The 17,563-nt window shown below is 39.1% G+C and overlaps 1 long non-coding RNA gene and 2 pseudogenes across 1 annotated transcript in view; 2 read left to right on the top strand and 1 right to left on the bottom strand.

The window, feature by feature from the left end:
- The window catches only part of LOC150039021 (uncharacterized), a 162,236-nt gene that overhangs the window by 69,730 nt on the left and 74,943 nt on the right, over positions 1-17,563 (bottom strand). The gene's annotated exons all lie outside the window — the stretch shown is intronic.
- On the top strand, positions 8,441-8,908 carry LOC150039026 (destrin pseudogene; annotated as a pseudogene).
- Positions 9,147-9,754, top strand: LOC150039025 (DNA replication complex GINS protein SLD5 pseudogene; annotated as a pseudogene).

Genomic DNA, 17,563 nt, shown 5'->3' with positions numbered 1-17,563 from the left:
GCTTGGAACTGTGATTCACAGAACTCAGTTTCCTGAGTAGCTAGGATTACAGTCATGAGACACTGGGCCCAGATTCTTCTTCTTTTTTTTCTCAAGTCTTGGTGCTTCAACTCAGGGCCTGAACACTGTCCTTGGACTTTCTCAAGGTTAGAGCTTTACTACTTGTGCCACAGCACCACATCTGGCTTTTTCTATATGTGGAACTGAGGAATTGAACTTGGGTCTTTCTGCATGCTTGGCAGGCATTCCACCATTAAGACAGACTCCTGGCACTCATACTTCGCCTTCTTAACATACACATTGACATATTAATTACCTGGTCCCTTTTGGTAAATCCCTTTAAGCTTTATCTGTTCAAAGACTTTTCTCAACTAATCCATGAGAGTGTCTCAAGCAATATAAAACTAATTAAAGCTATTCAATGAAAATCTGGGTTTGGGCCTTGGCTTCAAACTGCTTTTCAAGAGGCACACATTTGTTTGGATTGATCTTCTAATTAATTTAGTATCCTGAAAAAAATTTGGCTGGGCGTTTGTCCTAGTAGAATGCTTGCTATCATGCACCAATAACCTGGTGCAATTCCTTGGCACCACATATATAGAAAAACACTGGGAGTGGTGCTGTGGCTCAAGTGGTAGTTCTTTAGCCTTGAGAAATGTCCAAGGACAGCGCTCAGGCCCTGAGTTCAAGCACCAGGACTGGCAAATAAATGTTATTTTGTGTAAATCAAGGAGATAAATGGGAGTTTCAAGCACACAGTTAAGGGAAATAGTGAGCCTGAGCTACTTGGTGGAGTAGCCAGTCTCAGTAGGGTTCTTCAGATTTAGACTTCAGAGAGAATAAAACTTACCCTTTCAGAAATACTTGTAGAACAACATCCAAAAGGAAAAATATAGCAATCACAAGGGAAAGTGTTCTATACTCTAATGGAATATGTAGTTTGCTGGTCGTAACTATAATATCTGTTGCCATTAGACCAAGATCGACAAAAATCAGTAGTATTGCCAAAATCCTAAAATAAATAAAGACAATGAGAGTTTGGCACCACATTTCAACAATTCCTAAAAGTATATGTCAGATGCTAAAAAGACATTATTTAAGATTATAGTGGCCAATGGTATGAAGAATTAGTGCATTCCTATCTAAAAACATTGTTCAGTTTTTTATCCAATAGAAGCACTGCATAGTGAACCACATTCCCTCCTAAACAGTATACTGGAGGGTATGTAGAAACCACACAATAACTGCAGGCTAGAACAAAAATGGAAATGAAATGACTAGTCTGTCAGTATAAACTCTTTAAATATTGATAAATTCTGAAGATGAATCTGTCAGTTTCTTTTAGCACATAAAAAGTCATCAATCTGAATCTTTGTCAGACTGTAATAGTTAAAGCTCAGTGAAGGCATAACTGACCTAAGCGCTTGAAGGACTACCTGCCTGTGTGCGGTGGTTCATAGCTATGATATTAGCTACTCATGAGACTGAGGAGGATACCAGGTCAAGGCCAGCCCCAGCAAAGAAATTCCACAAACCCACTTCAACAAGACAAGCTAGGTGTGATGATGTGAGCCTCTTGTCCCAGCCAGGTCAGTAAGGCAACTTCAATATTCCTACTGAAGTCCAGGCCAGTCAGAGCAAAAGGCCAAACCTTATCTCAGAAATAAGAAAGTAGGAAGGGCTAGAAGTCTAGTTTAGTCAGTAAAATGCCTGTCCAGGAAGCATGAGGCCCTAAAATGACTAGTGCCCACTTGGATCCTAAGATTTTTATTGAGGATTTTAACATGTATATGATTATTTATTTGGGGGTACTCCTTGCGCAGCTATGGACACATGAAAAAGAATTCAATTCCATACATATTTATGGAATTGAACTCTAAGTGCTTTGAAGCCTTTCTGTCACATATTTTAAACGAACTACCCATTGGTTGATTGTATCGTTTATGTCGTTATGACGATGAATTGAGAAGATTTCAAAGTCTTTAAAACTGAAACTCAAATGAAAATACTATTAATTTTTATGTACTTTAAGGCACAGTATAAAATTTTTCTCATATGTAGAGTGGAAGCCTAAGGAACGTGTTTCCAGAATGGAGGAATCACATAAATAAGGGAGTTATTAGAATACAACCTATACTTCCAAAATGTTAACACTTCGTTGTTATTCTTTCCTTTATTTTTGCTTTCCTTCTTTCCTCACTCCCTCCATACTTTTCCCTCTTTCCTTCTTTCCTACTTTCCTTCCTTCCTTGCTTTCCTCCTTCCTTCCTTGCACTCCCTCTCCCTCTCCCACACCCTCCCCCTCTCAATCTCCCTCTCCCTCTCCCTCACACCCCTCCTCTCATTCTTCCAGTATTTCTGTCTTTCCTTCTTCCTTTTCCATTCCTGAGCCTTGTACTCTAGGTGCTGTCCCTGAGCTGCTTTTGCTCAAGACTAGCAAACTCACTTGAGCCAAAATGCCACTTCTGGCTTTTTCTGGGTCATTTATTTGAGATAAGAATCTCAAGAACTTTCCTGTCCAAGCTGGCTTCCAGTGGTAATCCTCAGCTTTCAGCAAGGATTAGAGATGTGAGCCACCAGCACCCAACTTATATTTACTTACTTTCATGAGTAGAAAAACACATAGCCATATGTCATTACATAGACTTGCTTAAATGCCATTTTTTTCTGAGTTATAAGACCAGCTGAAGACAATTTTCCAAGATCAATTGGATTATAGTATGAAGGCACACACGGGTTATTTTTCAACATCTTAACAGTAGAAACTCTTGTTGCTCAGTTTGGACTTTCTTAGATTCTTTTCACTTCAAATATTGATGTTATATTTTATATAAATACTTCATTGCTTGTATTTCTACAGTCTTACCCACATGAATGATAGAGACAGTAGAATTTTATTTGCAATTTTCTTCATGTGGTTGCTGTAAAATGTGAATAAAAATAAAATCAGTCACATTTTGTTTCTCTTGATATGGCTTTTTTACCTTTTTAGGAAAAGAGTAATCTGTTGGTCTTAGGAACCGAAACTTTGGTGCAAATCCAAACAAAAGTACATGCATTGTACAAGATTAACCAAAACCAAAGTCCTGTATAATATCAATTTAAAGGGATATTCTACACGAGTTTTATAATGAAATGCTTTTAATAAACAACTAAAATATTTACATTTATGTTTCATGAGTTTTTCACCTTCACATCCAGAATATATGAGGAAACAAACATACATATACCATACACCAAGTTTTGAATCTTTAGTGTAATATTTACCTTTCACATAAAATTCTAACCCTGACTTGATGGTAAGAGACTTTTCATCCACTAAATAAAGCGCATACGATATGAGGGGCCTGTCCTCAGCTGTCAGTTCTCCATGAACAACTGGAAACCTAGTCAAGTCATTATATATTGGCCAACCCAATTCCCAGAGCAATGAAATGAGATACATCGGGGATAAACACGGGCCCAAAAAGATTCTCGTGTCTTCATCATCATCTCTTGATATAGACATCTGACACGTAGTTGGGCAGAATTTTGTTTAAGGCTTGAAATACACCTTGGAGGTGAGCCATTATAGGAAAACATATTTCAAATTAAAACTTCCCTAAGGACTAGTCTTTTCTCATTCTGAGAGAGAGAGGGGGTGGAGGGAGGGAGGGAGGGAGGGAGGGAGGGAGAGGGGGGGGAGGGAAGGAGGGGGGAGAGAAAGGGGGGAAGGGAGGGAGGGAGGGAGGAAGGGAGGGAGGGAGGGAAAGAGAGAGAGAGAAAGAGGAAGAAGGAGGAAGAGGAGGAGGAGGAGGAGGTGGTGGTGTAGGAGGAGGAGGATCAATGCTGGTGTTGTATCCTCTAGCTGGAGATAATGGAGCACCTGCAGAGTAGTTTCTTACCCTGCTGGGGCTTCCATCAAAACACTGAATTGGCTTTGGCCACTACAATAGATTAGGAATAAGAAGAATTCTTGATATTTATTCTTAAGACAGCTAAGGTTTTAGAAAGGTAGCTGCAGATATTACATCCAATGCATCTTAGAAAAATATCAAAAATCCTGTATTGTCATCAATACTTCCAAGAAAGTTCTCTAATCTAAATCACTTTCCTTTCTTTGACTATACTTTCATGTGTGTCTGTACCTACATTCATGTTAATATCTATAAGTATACCTAGGTGAGTGGTGCATATATGTTCAGAACATACCCTTCATTGTTGTTAAGTTCATCACGTTTTGTTGTGGTATCAGACAAGATATCGCTACAGGATGAAAACAAAACACATTGTCAGGTATCTTCTAGACTTGATTACATATCCCCCCATATTTCTCCAATAACCATCAACCAACCGTTCAAAAATGTTTTGTTCTAATTCTATGTATTTCAATATATTCTGTAGTTTATCTAGCTGTCTATTTCTACTGGAATTCCATCATGGGATGAGAGCATGCAGTAATACAATCATTTCTTTTTTCCCATATATTTTTTGTAATTAATAGAAGGGTTACATTATATTCACCAGATTGAAGGTGCATCACTTCACATACATTGATACCCTTTCTCATGTCTTGGTCCCCATTTCGCTCCCCTCTCCCCGGAACATTATCTTGTTTTCCCCCCTTCCCTATCTGTTTTCAAATAACCAAATATACGTATATACAATATATCAGATAACAAGGTGAAATACTGTAACAATATGAGATAACCAAGGGACGGAAAAAGAGATGAGAGATAACAGTACATTAAGGACAACAATCACTCATTATATGGCTTTTGTTTCTATATCCTGGAGGTCCTTTCATTTAGTGTCATACGACATGGGATTATGTATCTAGGTTTTGTTCTATTGTATATCTCTGCTAGGGGAGCTCAAGGTTTCTACTGATTATGACAAATGAGGGACACCATAGAGCCTATGTTCCTTTGAGTCTAACTTACTTCACTTAATATGATTTTTTCTAAGTGTTTCCATTTCCTTCCAAATGGGGCGATGTTGTTCTTCCTGACAGCAGCATAGAATTCCATTCTGTATATAAATACCACATCTTGTTGATCCACTCATCAACTGAGGGGCATCTGGGTTGGTTCCATTCTTTGCTATGGTAACTAGTGCTGCAATGAACATCGTTGTGCTAGTGGCTTTAGTATGTCCTTGTTTCTGGACGATTGGGTAGATGCCAAGTAGTGGAATTGCTGGATCATAGGGGAGCTCTATGTCTAGATAAGTAGGACTGCGTTAAACTGCAGAGCTTCTGTATGGCAAAGGACATAGCTAGAAAATTAACTAGACAACCTACAGAGTGGGAGAAGATCTTCACTAACCATACAACAGACAAAGGCCTCACATCTAAAATGTATCAACAGCTCAAAAAAAATGAATCACTTCAAAACTAATCTCCAAAGAAACAACCATCTAGTAAACAGACGAACCAAAGACTTAAGAGTCTTCTCTGAAGAAGAAATATGAATGGCCTATGGACACATGAAGAAATGCTCGACATCTCTGGCCATAAAAGAAATGCAAATCAAAACAACTCTAAGGTTCCACCTCACTCCAGTTAGAATGGCCGTGATTGAGAAATCTAATAACAACAGATGCTGGAGAGGATGTGGACAGGAGGGATCATTACTCCACTGTTGGTGGGAGTTCAAATTCGTTCAACCACTATGGAAAGCAGTATGGCATTTCTTCAAAAGACTAAACAGAGCTCCCCCAATCATTTCTTATGTGTATCTATTAAGACTTCCTTTATACTCTACAAAGAAAACCATTTGTATAATTACATTGTAATAGAGAAGGAAAAGAACAATTCTGCCTTTGTGCTGTAAATATTTCCTTTGGAGAAAGCTTGGGGAGTGCTGGGATGATACTTATTCTGTGACTGTTGAGTGGAATAATAGGCAGATATGTGCTTCCATTGGCTATATGTCATCGGTTGAATCGGTTGTGGATTCTATAGAGAGGATCTAGCATGGTTGGGATCCATCTCCTCATTTATGTGCAGCGGTGTCTGTTGTGTGAAATTGGGTGCATTGAGGCTTAGCTGCCTTTTTGTTGCTAATCATTGCAGTATCTTTAGCCACATGAAGTCACTTTCATCTTGTATTATTTTCAAGTTTTCTTTGTTACATAGAAATACATTTTCATTTTCTTCCTTTTCAGCTCCATTCTGGGAATACCTTTTTCCATCCTTTCACTTCAACCTGTACTTGTCTTTGCTAAGGAGGTTAACTTCTTTTTGGAATATTTTTGTGCTGAAACTACTAGGGCTTCATCTTAGGGATTGGTTGCTCTTCCTTAGGTTTCTCTATCAATTCTGGTACTCTACCACTTGAGCCATACTTTCAGCTTTTTGCAAGTTAAATGGAAATCACAATCTCATACATTTCCTGCCTATGCTGTCTTTGAACCATGGTCTTCATGAGATCTCAACAGTACTGACCATTACAGGCATGAGACAGCATTGCCCAGAATTTGTGTCGTCTACCTTGACTGAGGTAAAAAGTACCAGGTGTATAGTATTCATGAGGTACATAGTATACATGATTCCATAATTTCAGCAAAGCAGTGCCTATATATATATATATATATATATATATATATATATGTATGTATAAAAACACACACATGGAGAATTCTTAGGTGAGTCTCCTGTCTCCTGGAATTTATCATTTGTTTAGATATAAGACTCTTCTTGGGGTGGCTAAATAAAGACAATCGCATTTGGAACAGCATGAGGTAGTGGTAGGCAGGAAGCAGAGGTGCCTTCAGAAAGTTCAGTGAAGCTAAGAATCCTACAAGTGCTCTTCCCTCTCAGGTAGTGTTGTCTCTATGTTAGGTGGGTGCCCCAGGCCTTCACAAGTTCCTTCATCATTCCTGATGGAGCTTCTCTCACAGCCCTATAAAGTCTTGATATGTCTTCACAGAGATGAAACACTGAACATTGAGTTTTTCTGCTGTTTTGCTTTGTTTAGTTGGTTTTGTCCTTCTAGTCCTGGGTCTTGAACTCAGGGTGTGGGCACTGTCCTTGAGCTGTTGCAATCTATCACTCTATCACAACCTACCACTATAGCAGCACTTCTGAGTTTTTCTATGTGCATGTAGTACCTAGGAATCAAACCTAGGGTTTCCTGTGTGCTAGATAGGCAATCTAATAGTAGACCACCCACTCAGACCAGTTGTTTATTTTTTTCTTTTATTTCCTTTCTTTCTTAGTTTCACTCCCTTCCTTCCATCCTTCCTTCTTCCCTCCGTTTCTCCATCTCTCTGTCTCTGTCTCTCTGTCTGTCTCTATCTGTCTCTCTCTGTCTGTCTTTTTTCTTTCTTTCTTTTTCCTTCACCTGGCTTGATACTTGATTTTTGGGGAGAATGCGGTGGGCGTTGGTCCAGAGTCTTATACTCAGGGCTTGGCTGCTCTCCCAGAAGTCTTCAGCTCAAAGCTTGTGCTATGCTCCTGGAGCCATAGCTGCACTCCAGTTTTCTGATGATTAATTAGAGTCTCCTGGAGTTTTGTGCTTTGGTGACTTTGAACTGCAGTCCTCAAATCTCAGCCTCCTGAATAGCTAGGATTGCAGGGGTCAGCCAATGGCACCCAGTGATACTTGATAATTTTTTAATGAAATATATTAACTGTAAAGTGAGATGACTCAAGACTTGAGCTGTGGCATTCACAATCAAATCAAATGTCAGTGACAACATTGATTTATCTTTTCAATCAGCTGCAGTTTGGAGGTGTAAATGCCCTCAATCCACCCAGTTTGCTGATTCCTTCATCTCATCCATTCTTCAGCATCATCTTGAAGCTTCTGTCTCAGATAGGATTCAGAAACCATAGTCCTGAGGCAGGAGCTCGATCCTTGGGATTAGAATTGTGGCCCTCACTTCACTTGGTAGAAGCACCATAGCAGAAGCACTCTGGCAGGATAATGAATACTTCTAGGATTTTAGTTTCATTGTTTTCTGCTAAAGAGTCTTCAGAAAACAGTGGAGCCTCCTACATCCTATTACCTCCAAATAAAATAATTAAATCACTACTGCTTTGTAAAACTTAAGAGAACTTTAATCTCCCTGAGAGAGTCCACATGAAGTATCTAAGTGACAAATGTAGGAATGATGATTCCCTCAATAAGAAAATCACTCCCCCATTCCCTCCTCCCCCTTCTTCTCCTCTTCCTGCCACTCTCTCCCCCTACTCTTTTTCTTCTGTGTCTTCATCATTTATGTCTTCCCTTTGTCCAATTGTCTTTCTCTTGCATTGTAATGGGGATTGGACCCAAGAACTTGCCCATGCTAGACACTTAAATGACTTGCTACATATATCCTATCTCAAACCAAAGACAGAGGAATAGTCTGTAAAGATCTTAATGCCCGCTTCAGTGAGGAAAATGCTCTGAAGTCTAGACACTGGCCGTCTCCTTTCCCAGCCCTTCCAGTCCCTGTGACCACCCCAGCCAAGATGGCCTCTAGAGTGCAAGTTGCTGAAGTGTGTCACATTTTCTATGACATGGAAGTTTAAAAATTCTCCACACCAGAATAAAGCAAGAAAAGGAAGAAGGTTGTCCTTTTTTGTCTCATTGCAGACAAAACTTACATCATTGTTGAAGAAGGCAAAGTAATTTTGGATGGAGATGTTGGTGTTACCATAACTGATCCTTTCAAGCATTTTGGGGGAGTGCTTCTTGAAACAGGTTGTCACTATGCTTTGTATGATGCAAGCTTTGAAACCACAAATTCTAGAAGAGTTGATATTTTTGTGGGAGCAAAAAAAGTCAAATGATCTGTGTGAACTCCATGCCATTACAAAGAAGCTTCAAGGCATAAAGCACGAATGTCAAGCAAATGGGCTGGAAGACTTCAACATGCTTGTATTGCTGAAAAGCTAGGTGGGTCATTAATTGTACCTTCTGAAGGGTGCCCTGTTTAGGCCATCATTCAGTGCCACAAATTAAAGCTTCCATGTTTAATGTTATCCTCTTGCTACCTAAGTAAACAAATTTACCTAGGACAGGGTTTTACTGGGGGGAAGCTGTCTTGTCATCTTCTAGAGTAAACTAAGATATATAAATATATGGGGGAAATAGCCATAAATATATCTAGAGTCTAAGTGAAAAACAAAATCTTGGTGCAGGAGTGCGGGAGTTGGATGTCGGGAGGTGAGGTTCCTGGTTTCAGAGAAGATGACAGAGGAACTGGATTTCATAGGGCAAGACTCAGTGAGGAGGTGGTCCTAACTCTTGCAGAGCTCATTGAAAGGCTGGAGCAGGCCTGGAGGATGCAAAATTTGCTCCTGAACTTCTGGAAAGCAAGTGTGAAATTGTAGAATGTGTCACAGAAGAGCTGGATCACATGGAAGAAAATCTCAAAAGAGCCAAAAAGGGAGATCTGAAGGTTAGTATATGTCAAATGGAGATGGAGAGAAGCCGTTATGTCCTTAGTAGCTGCTTGCAGTATTGACTCACAATGATAGAGAAGTTTTTCCCTCACATTCTAGAGAAGGAGAAGACAGGATCCTGAAGGGGAACCTTGCAGCCTTTCTCCAGAGGAATTTCCCTTCACTAAAGAGCACATGGCTCACAAGGACACTTATCTTAAAAATGTCACCTTAAAGCACATGCCTCCCAACTTACAGAAGGTGGACCTTTAGAGCGCAGTTACCAAACTAGATCCAAACTCATATGTGCTTCTGAGAGTAAAAGAACAGCAATAAAATAGTTTGGTAGAACCCGAATAAGATGAGCAGATGGATTGGATGAGGACTCCCAACACTTGATCCAGTATTGTTCCTCTGATTGCTTCTGGAGCAGTGCAGCTAATTTAAAAATAACCAGGTGTGAAGACACGGAACCCCAGAAAACATGAGAAAGCCTATGCCACTACCTGCCTCAGAACACTAAGGAGCTATAGCTCCTGACAGCAGGCTTTTCTCCCATTGCTGTGGGCCAGTAAGAATGGCAGGAATGCTACACTTCCATCTCAGCCAGCATCAGTGGGTGGGGCCCTTGCTCTTTTTGTTCTGAATATGAGGCAAATAAACAAGTCTGTATACCTTTTCAAAATAAAATTCTTTGAAAAATAAAGAATAATTCTTTAAAAAAATCTTAATTGTGAGAAGACTTTAAGAACAGTGTTGAAAGAAATCTATGGACACTTGGATGCCAATACAGTGATCTCCGTGTTTGCTTCTTCACACACACACACACACACACACACACACACACACACACACACACACTGTACTTTCTATCTTACATTTTAATTGGTAATCCACTTGTAGGTACTCTTTTGGTTTCTACTTCAGTTTTGCTAAAGAATAAAAAGGAATGCAAAAGAAACCATGTCAGTTTGGGTCAAGTTAGTTATAATTAATGTTTAACTAGCAAGCTGATCTTCTAAACTTTACACGTAGCAATCTACCATGTCATCTGTTCTAGAAAATGATTCTAATTGATCATATCAGGCCTGTGAAGACAGAAGATTTCAACCTGGTTATAGTTCTGCATGCCTGTAATCAATGCACACTGAACGCAGGAGAAGAAAGATCATTCCAGGAGAGCTCAGAGTACTTTGAGACCATGGATTAACAGCAGCAGCAAAATGCCGAAAGATGTATTGTTGAACTTCTTATTTTTACTACAATAAGACTTTATAGGCTAGCAATGAGGACCTCATTAAATAGTATTATAAAAGTATCTTTATTAAAAAGTGAAAGATTTATACAATCTGAAGAGAAACCAAACTACATGACTCTGATGACAAAATGCCATAGGAAGAAAAAGTATCGTCATATTCATAAAACTCTCACTATAATGTGGAATTAGGCAGACAGGCTCACAAGATGACCTAGGACTGGTTAAAGAAGAGCTTATGTGTGATCCTCGACTTTGCTCCACAAAGGATTCTTTTTTAGCATAAACTTTCAGTCAAAAAACTGATTACATATGAACCAATCGATTTTCACTGCTCATGTCATATTGCTACTTCATATGACACCATACATATTAGTAGCTAAAATCAGAAGATAAGTGAATTGGGTCACCATTTAATTAGAATAAAAATGATACGGCTTGAGATAAGTGCCTTCCCAAGCAGGCCTCTAAATGAGATCACATCCAACTTCCACTCACCACACAGCCATGTGAGAGGCATGTGTGACAGGCTGACCCTTCCTGATGTATGCTTCTTTCATTTTCCTAGCAGCAGTGGTGTTCCAACACAGGATCTTTACTTTCTGCCATATGCTGCATCACGCCTGCCACCAGTCCTTTCATGGTGTTGGTGTTTCTTTGTGTCCAAGTGCTCAGCTCCAGCCATGTGTATGTGCATACTTATGACTACATGTGTCTGTACATATATATATATAATATGAACATAAACTTCCACTTCTACACTTGTCTTGGTTTATATCTTACCTTTCTGTCACATTGCCATCATCAGGTGCTGGACAAGGATCATGTGCAGTTGTGCTAAAGTAACAAAAACACCTATGGTCACATATCACATGAATACGGAAGAGTTCAAATTCTGGGTCAAATTCTGATGCAGGTCCTACATTCATGCACTGTTTTTTCCCTAGAACTGGTTCTCTTCTCACGTTGATTTAAATAAATGCAACCTTACAGTTTCAGACCATGAAGAAATACACTTGATGACACAAAAATGACAGTTAGCATGACTGGCATTCTGGGAGTGAGTGTGTTTCTAGTTCAGTGTGTCATTAAGGAGGACAGGTGCAAGGTCATCTCCAAAAGAGAAAACAACCACATTACTCACCAAAGAAATTTGGCCTCAAATCACTAAGGGGAAGGTGGGCTCGTCGACTATCCATGACCTTCCTCACATCTAATCAAAACCTCCAGTTTTTCCAAGTAACTACAGTTAGATGAGAAAAAGTAGCTACAAACTCATTTCTGATCTGAAAACTTCAGTGTCCTCCATTCACATGCTGGGGAAATCATCAGAGTGACTGTTGGAGCAAGGGACTTTTGTGTAGTCCCTCTATTGAACATTTATTCCCATGTCAATCCATCACTTTGAAACTTATCAACCACTTTTCCATGCAAATAAGTGTGATTATTAGGGGAAGGGAAAAATTTAATCTGAGATGATTAGATAGAACAAAATCTTTTTGTTCGTGACTTACAACTAAGTGAAAGCAGTGCTCTTAGCTTTTTGTGTTTTCTCCCTAATGGCCCTCTGTTTTCTCAGTCCAAATTTCCTCTTTCTTCCTAGTTAAATTCCAGGTTCTCCACTCCTTGTGCCAACTTTTTATTGCCATCATTATGAATATCTACCTTGCTCTAATACTATGTGTGGCACGAGGTCGAGCCTTTTCAGTGTGTAACAGACTTGGATAAGAACAAGTCTTGCATGGTGGCAGAGCAAGACACAGTGCCATTTTAGACACTAATTTCACAATGACAGGGCTCTGAACTATCAGGGATGCATGCATGATCTTGATCTTATACATGCAGTTCTGTGCAGACTCAGTAGCCTCTATTTTTGTTTCTTTTACTTTTCTGCACATCGGATCTGCTCCTTGGTCCAATCAATTACAGACTCACAAGTTGGAAACGTCATGTTTTCTAGAGGAATATGTTACTAATGTTAACAATGTACTTGAAGCATATTGTCATGACTGAGTCTTTCTCCAACGCTTCAATGGTATTAGAAAAGAAAGTGATCCACAAATCTCTCAGGGGCTGAGATCTGAGCACCATGGTTCAAAGCCAACCCAGCCATGAAAATCCATGACTCTTATGTCCAATTTACCACCAGAAAACCCAAGGTGGCGCTGTGGCACAAGCGGTAGAGCACTAATAGCCTTGAGCTGAAGAACTTAGGGACAGCACCCAGTTCAAACCAATGAATTACCAAAAAAAAAAAAGTGAGAGGGAGAAAGAAAAGTATACCATAACCCAACAAATCTACCTACTCTAGTAGATAATGACGTCCTCTTCACGTTCAACTCACTTCAGAAGAACTCAAGACTTACATATCATCTAATTATCATCTAATATTCCCTGCTGCTGCTCCTGCTCTTCAGATAGGAGTAAGAAAAAGCAGTCTAGAAGTAAGGCTCCCCTTCAGTATGAATGTGGGCCTTTCAGGGTTTAAGCATTCAAAAGAAGGAAGGATCACCTCTTAGCTACTGGTGCTAGGCCTACTTTTGGTTTCAGCAAAGGATTCCCAGGTCCCTTGCCACATTCGGAGTAGCTGACAGGCACCGTGATAATCTAAGAATTTTGGGTGCTAGTAGTTGCCTTCATAGCACACCATGAGCAAGTGTCTTTGGACAGGTTCTATCATTTCTATTGAGTTTCAAAACACATCATGATTACATTCAATATCGATAAGCAGTGCTTGTGTACCCTGAAGATATTATTGTGCAACATGAGTTATCACTTAGATGACAAAAAAAATCAACTCACCAACTACTGATGTCTTCATTGGAATGAACTATAACAGCTCTTAAGCCACTATCCTCACTGTGGACATATTAAAAACACACAATAATTAACTGGGAAAATGTGGGAATTAATCATGCATTTTTTTCCAGAACACTAAGTTAGGAAACTAAGGTCTTGTGAATGCAACACAAAAATGCTGCCAACAGAGCTTCATCTCTACCATTTTTGTCCCTGCCACTCCTGCCACTACTGAGATCTCACCCCAGAGCCCTGTCCTTGCTACTCCTTTGTTCATGGTATGGTGACAATTTGGGCCTATAATGAGATATGATAATCTAAGGGTTTTGGGTGCTAGTATTTGTCTTCACAGCACACCAAGAACCACTGTCTTTGGATCTGCTCTATCATTTTCTACTTAGTTTGAAAACATGTCATGATTATGTGTGATATGAACAGGCAGTCCTCTGTGCTCTGAAAAGCAAACATTTTCCAAAATGATTTATCAATTAGATGAAAAATGAATCAACTTACAGTAAATGAAAAAAAATTCTAGAATACAGAAACAAGAGCTTTACCTTGTGTGATAGTTGTTCTTAATGTACTATGTTATTTCTCTTTTCCTTTTTCCCCTTAATTGTTAATCTCATATTGTTATTGTATCTGAAAATTTACCTGGAGTATTACATATGTTTATTTGAAATAGAAGAGGGAGGGGATAAAGCAAGTTGATTGGAAAGGTGTAGGGGAAGGGAAATGGGATGAAAACATAAACAGGACTATCAATGTGTGAGAAGAAATTCACCTACTATCTGAGGAAAATAAGTGTAAGCACTCTATACATGATCCCCAAAATAAAAAAAAAATTAACTCACGCAGTACTGATGTCTTCGTTTGAATGAACAACAGCCGTGGTTAAGTTGCTGCCTTTGCTGTGGACAAATTGAAACATATAAAAATTAAGTAGGACAATGTGGGAAGGAATGTTGTATTTATAACAATATTAGGTTAGAAAACCATAGCTTGTGCATGCTACACAGATGCTCTGTCAAATGTACTATGCCTCTATCTCCTCTGTCTCTGCCAAAACTTCTCTCCAGTACTGAACTCTGAACTCAGAGCCCTGTTCTTGCAACTCCTATGTTGATGGCATGGTGATCCCTCCTACCTAAGGCTTGCCTGTTCAATGACACTTCCCCTTAGGATTTCACCAGAATGGTAGATCTATGTGTAGACTTGGGTTCACAGGTGTGATTCTGTCTACAGTGGGGGTGAACAGCAGAGGATAGCAATATGAAGCCTTCCAGAGTATTCCTTCTGGCAGAAGTCCATCTCCACTGAATGAGCAAAATGCATTGCATGTGTGAATGAGGAAGAAGAGATTCAGTGATAAACAAGAAAGTAAAATATTCCTGGAGCCCTGACTTGAAGCCATAGTAGCAGAGTATTGCCACTCTGCCACACACGTGTGGACATGATCGATCTCTCTCTCTCTGTCTCCTACCTCTTTCATTGTAAGCATAAATTTATTTATGAGACCTGTATTCACAGATGTGAGCAGTAAGGAGCTTGCCATAATGCTGTGGAGCCATCTGTCTATCCAATAGAAATGGTGCCCATAAAGTACTCACACTGTCACAAACCTTACAACCACAGTTTTGAAAAGCTGGCATTAATGCACAATGAAAATAATATGTATAATTTAAGGTCTAGGCCTACAGAAAGTGTATAGCCATCAAAGAACTGGACATAGCCAACAGAATATGGAAAGGACCGAACAAACATGTAGCCACTTCGTCCTGACACTTGTATTTCTTCACCTGTGAAGAAATTTTTATGGCAGGAAATAAATGCATAGGATTCTGTGTCTTTGCCATCAGACCAAAGGAACACAACCAGTTGTAGTAGGATCTCATACACTGGCAATGTGGGGGTTTTTAGGCATTTCCCTTCACTGCTCCCTACAATAGCAAAACACTTTTGTGCAACTCATTTCTCATTTACTCATCAAAATGGAAAAGGGGCAATCTGACAGACAGAAGGTACACTGACAATATTTGGAAACTACCCAGAAATGATCAATCTGTTTCATAACATTTATATTTATGTATGTTTATCTACTTGTAGATATCTGACCTTTGCTTGAATTCTTCCGTCCCAAGATCTGGTGGGTCATTTTTATCCAAGCTAAAGAGAATTAAATTATAGATAATCAAATACCATGTGCAATCATAGTTTTACGTTTTCACTCAGTGTAGTAAGTTAATCTAAGACTAACAAATTTGTAGAAATCAAAACTTTTACATATTTAGCTAAATGAACAAAGGAATTTAATTTGGGGTAGGGGAGTTACATTTTATCATTTCAAAAGAAATCTTTTATGCATGGTCAAAGAATTTTTCTCTCTTAGTAAACCTAATACACTGCTCCCTACAATAGCAAAACACTTTTGTGCAACTCATTTCTCATTTATTCATCAAAATGAAAAAGGAATAATATGACAGACAGAAGATACACTGACAATACTTGGAAATTTCCCAGAAATGATCAATATGTTTCCTGACATATACTTATACACATTGATGTATATGTCTATATCTGACCTTTGCTTGAATTCTTCTGTCCCAAATTCTGCTGGATCATTTTTATCCAAGCTAAACAGCATTAAATTATAGACAGTCAAATACCAAGTGCAATCATAGTTTTACTTTTTTACTTAAGGTAGTAAGTTAACCTAACACTAACAAATTTGTAGAAATGGAAACTTTTACATATTTATCACTTCAAAAGAAAGCTTTTATGCACAGTCAAAGACTTTTTCTCTCTTACTAAACCTAACACACTGATTATTGGTATCATGTAGTTTAATTGTACATGCAACTCACTTCAGAAGAACTCAATCCATTATACAATCTGATTTTCAGCTTTCTAAGTCTGCTCTTCTCTCTCCTTCCTGTCACTAACTTGGCTGATTTCTTAACTGCTTCTCACCAAAAGACAAGAAACAACAGCCTAAAAGCTGGACTCTCATCATACCTGAAAATGAGCCTGTCTACTAAGTACCAGATTTCTAGAGAAGGAAAGAGGCCCACCAGCATTTTCACCTCAGAAACACTGAGACCACCTCATTGTTCCTGACTGGGACTCTCTCCTCCATTGTCTCAGTTCAAGTTGCATGTAGGAAATAGGTAAATAAGGTAGAGAATAGGTAAATAAGGATACGGTTTCTATGTTTTACTTCACAGTATACCATGACCAAGTCTCTGCTGCCTGACGCTATCATTTTCAATTTAGTTTCAATACAGGAGAAGGAATACATGAGGACACTGATCAGCTATCATATAGATTGGGTACTAACCTCACCCTAGAAGTGAATTTACACTCAGATGACAGAAAATTCAACTCACCAAATGTTAATGCTTGGGTCACAAACTGCAATGGAAATTAATGCTGTGTCATCTCTAAAAAATAAAATAATATAAAATCAGCCCCAGAAAATCAGTTGGAAAATTTAGAAGAAATCAAACTCTTTCTACAAGGCTGTGTACTAAAACCATAACTGTGTTCATCTGAGGAACATGCTCTGCCACTTGAGCTTCATCGCCATCTCCAGCTCTTCTGTTCCCTCTAGCTATTTGCTCTGGTACTATGGTGTGAAGTAGGAGACCTGTACTTAAATGAAAAGCAGTATTTCCATTTTACAATACAATGGATTTGAATCTCTTCAGGAACTAAAATATGGAACTTAGAAAATAAAGTTTTCACACAAGATAGAAGAATTGTTCCCCCTACCACAGTACCTAATGCCATCTTGTATGACTTTCAATGCAATGCAATTCAAGGGAGCTCAACCCAGAGGTCACAGTCAATATTCTGCTTCCTCTTTCCTCCTATTCCCTTCTTATTTTCAACAATCGTGGATGTCTTTACTGACTTACTTGCAGAGAGTACCAATGGGTGGCAGGCCAGAAGCAGAGAACTCTCCACTGCTAACCAGGACAGTGAGAACTCCCTCTCCTTCTGGTGTCTCAATCCTTCACCCAATTTGCAAAAAGAAAGAATGGCAAAAAATTGCACTTCCCTGACCTTCCAAATGGTTCCCACAAACATGGTGCTTAGTCTCTGTACAGCTTACTACAGAAGTCTGTCGACATTTGGGTATCTGACCACTTAGG

This window comes from Megascapheus bottae, unplaced genomic scaffold (genome assembly GCF_031878675.1).
Source record: "Megascapheus bottae isolate mThoBot1 unplaced genomic scaffold, mThoBot2.hap1 HAP1_SCAFFOLD_132, whole genome shotgun sequence".
Lineage (NCBI taxonomy): Eukaryota > Metazoa > Chordata > Mammalia > Rodentia > Geomyidae > Megascapheus > Megascapheus bottae.
Note: the sequence above shows the minus strand (reverse complement) of the source record. Positions and strands in the feature narration are given on the sequence as shown.